The sequence below is a fragment of the Arachis duranensis genome, chromosome 8 (genome assembly GCF_000817695.3).
Source record: "Arachis duranensis cultivar V14167 chromosome 8, aradu.V14167.gnm2.J7QH, whole genome shotgun sequence".
Classification (NCBI taxonomy): domain Eukaryota; kingdom Viridiplantae; phylum Streptophyta; class Magnoliopsida; order Fabales; family Fabaceae; genus Arachis; species Arachis duranensis.
This window is the reverse complement of record NC_029779.3, coordinates 39,251,103-39,255,255: the sequence shown is the minus strand read 5'-3', so window position 1 is coordinate 39,255,255 and position 4,153 is coordinate 39,251,103.

The following is a 4,153-nucleotide window of genomic DNA, read 5'->3' as shown; positions in this document are numbered from 1 at the left end:
TCGATTTCATATTTGCCTACTTTGACATTACTACTAGTAGAAGCCATTATATTCAAAATTGAATTTTACCACTCAAATAATGAATAATATAATGTTGGCTCTGATACCAATTGTTGAGTCTGCAGCGGAATTTTGACTTCTAATAGCTACAAAGTAATATGAAATTGAACACTACTCACAATAATACACTCGCTATATAATTACTAAAGAGAAAAGGAAATAGAATAAAATAATAATAATATGAAGAGAAGATGTGAATGTAATTGTTATTGTTGATGATGATTGAATTGAAATTCTACAAACGTTTATATAGTGGTTATATGCTATAATTTCAATGGATAGAAACAAAACTTTCCTATAATAACTCTTAGCCTTCCTTTTCTTAGCCTTCCTTTTCTTTCTCTCTCCCTCACAAAAATAAATAACATTTTTAATATATATTAGTTATCGGCAAATTTAATTGATAACATTGAATATGTGTTCCTATCTGTCTTTTATTTCTTCCCTTTTCTTGCTATTACATGCATTATTAGAGATCAGTGAGGTGTGTCTAGTATTATTTTAAAATTATAGTGTATTAAAATGATATTAAAGTCTAACAGCAAAAAAAATCTCATCAAGACGTTAAAAGTTTACAGGAATATTTTACAAAATTTTCGGTGATATATTGATGTAGTCTTTAATTAATATTGTTGTATTAAGTTTCTCTCAATTTTGCTTGTATAATTTCTTAGAATTTGGGTCTTAAAAAGTAGAGTAAAGTATCTTTTTTGTTCCCAATATTTGGGGTAAGTTCCAAAGTTATTCCTAACGTTTCAATCGTCCTATTTAAATCTCTAACATTTCAAAATTGACTCAATGTTATGCTGCCGTTAGGAATCCGTTAACAGAATTGACGGCGGGACAAAATTAAGACGATTTTGAAACGTTAGGTCCTTAAATAGGACGAAAACATTAGGGACAAAAACGATACATAAAAATAAATTTTAATTTAATTTTATCTTTCAACAATATTAATTTTTTACTATACATAATATTCAATTATTTTTTAATTACATCTAAATAAATTACACTTAATCACATTACTTTCATTTTAAATAAATTTATTTTTTATAATTTTAAAGATTTTTGATACATTAGAGACAACAAGTATAATTTATATTTTATTGTATATATATTATTTTTTTCTTTTCTATAAATTTATATATTAGTCATTATACAAATATTTCATGATAACTAAAAATTTTTAAGAATAAAATTATACAAAAAATAATTTATTTAAAATGCAAGTAATATGATTAAGTGTAATTTACTTATATGTGATTAAAAAATAATTGAATACTATGTATAGTAAAAAATTGATATTATTGAAGGATAAAATTAAAATTTATTTCTATGTATTATTTTTATCCCCAACGTTTTCGTCCTATTTAAGTCCCTATCGTTTCAAAATCGTCTCAATTTTGTCCCGCCGTCAATTCTGTTAACGGATTTCTAACGGCAGGACAACATTGAGTCAATTTTGAAACGTTAAGGAGTTAAATAGGACGATTGAAACGTTAGAAACAACTTTAAAACTTACTCCCAAATGTTGAGGACAAAAATAATACTTTACTCTCGAAAATAAAAACAAAATCAGTTGTCAAGCTTATTATAAGATGTATTCTATCGCACCTTTTTCATCAAATAGAGGTTATACATACTTAAATTTATATTAATCAAATGGAGGGTATAATTAAATTTATATTTAGAAAAGAGCTGATAATGTCCACTCTTACATGTTTAGTTTTAATTAAATTTATATTCTCAATTTTATGTTAAAAAATTATTTTAATTTTTTAATTTATTTGTGGATAATACATATATTAATTATAATCATAAATTATGTTATTTTAAATTAAATGACTTATATAATGATAATTTCATTTATTGTTATAAATGCTAAATTGAATAAGTCATAATTACTTTTGATTTAGAATTAAATGAGAATAAAACTAGATATTATTTTTTATTCTTTAGATAATTATCTTTTGAATTTTAAGTATATTATCTTTTGGATTTTAGATATTATTTTATTTAGACTTTAAGATTTAATGATTATCATGCTCAAATATAAATAGTACCTTCAGGATTTCGGTTCCCAACATACCAAAGCCGCCTCAACAAATTAGGGCTATAGAAAGTTTTGGTCGAGGAAAATCGAAAGAACTACAAAACTGAGATAATTCTTCTGTCAATTTCTGATTTTTATGAGTAAATGTACGCTTTCACATTATGATATATTTTTAGTGATTCAATATAAATAATTTGGGTTAATGAAATAATTTATTCTAACAAGTGATATCAAAATCATCCATAATTTAGACATTAAAAATATTTTTTTTTCTGAATCAATATATGGATCAATGTATTTTTGTGTTCCTTACGTTATGATATTGCATATAAAGTATATATTATTCACAAGATCCCAGTTTTCCTAAAATCAACTATTATGTTCACCGAAACATTCAGCTCCATATAGTTTCTAATTATTACAAATTATTCTTATACTTTTTAAAATTACTATTTTATTTTAAAATTCAGATTTCATAAAAAAATTAATTTAATAATCAAATTTTAATCTTTTAATCGTTCTCAAACTTTATTATAATAAATCATGAATTAACATTAACAACCACCTTCGAGCAAATAATTCAACAACAATTGATTCAGCATAAATAACTAAATTCAGAATTTAGTCACAACTCAACCAATTCAGCATAATCACATAAAATCAGAATTTTTAACAATTCCATCAAAATAAAAAAATCAATATCAGTTACAGCTACAAACCAAAATTAAACTTGTCAATTGGTCACTCATAACAACAAAACCCAATGACATTCACAACCAAAACCTAAACTCAATAAACTAATTGAAACACTAGAGCATCATTTCAATACCAAACTTAATCCAAATTTCACAACCTCAAACCAAATTTATTTCTATTAATTAATCACACAAAATATTTATAAATTATTCACAATTACTCATTAAATTTTATTGGCATTCATAAATTAAAATGCTTAATTTTAAACTAAATCCCCTACCTCAATGTCGCAACTCGTAGAAATCAAACGCGACGAAAACGCTTTTTATTTTTAAATCGCATCAGTAACAGTAGCTTTAACATCCACTGGCGTTGACAGCAATAGCGGCATCAACCGATCAGCAGCTTTGATGGTGGCAGAGGCTCCGGCAACCGCGAGAACCAGGAGCAGAGGCAGAACTGAGCAAGTCTCCCCTCCAAACCTCCAAAAGAAGCACCAACTCCAACAAAGCTCGATGGTGGTAGTGGCTGACTTCAGTACTGGCGACACTGAGCATAACAATGACAGCGACGAAGGGCACGAGCGACGGCACTGGAACGACGGTAATGGAAACCTCACAGTGGTTGTCATGGATCAGTGGCAATGGCGGCATGGAACACAGCTCCTCCTCTACTCGGTGGCGACCCTGACCATCGCATTTGTTCTCTCTCTCTCTCTGCTAGCCTCTTTTTGTTGGCCCCTCCAGTGTGTGTATGTATATGATATTTCTGGCCGGCCTTGGCTTCGCAGGTTAAGTCCGGAACTCGACATTTTGTATCCTTGATACTCCGATCTTATTATATGTATATGTCCTTCTTTTCTTCGTCCGCAAGTTTCTGTTATGTGAGCATTGCGCTTTTGATTTTCACGATTTTGCTTAAACCATCCTTTAAAGTTCCTCGATTATTATATTCTTTTGACTATTATTACGTATGTATTTTAATTTTAGGGGTCGTTGATGCCAAGGCATCTTAGGCTAGTTTCACTAGCATTTTTCTGTTAGTTTTAGTTGTTTTATGCATTTTCTTGAGCTTAAAGTAACCAAGAATGGTTAAATGAATAACAAAGCAATGAACCATCCAAACAGTATGATTTTGATGCAAATTCCATGAGTTTTTAGTTATATTACTTGAATGCTATGAATGGAAGATTTCTCATGAAATTTTGCAAGACTTTGATGCAGTTGTTTGGATGATTTCAGGGAAGAAGAGGCTAGGCAAGGAAGCAACAAAATCAATAAAGGAAGCTTGAATATCACATGTGGAGTTTAAGTTCCAGTTTAAGCTTAAACTGGAACTTAAACT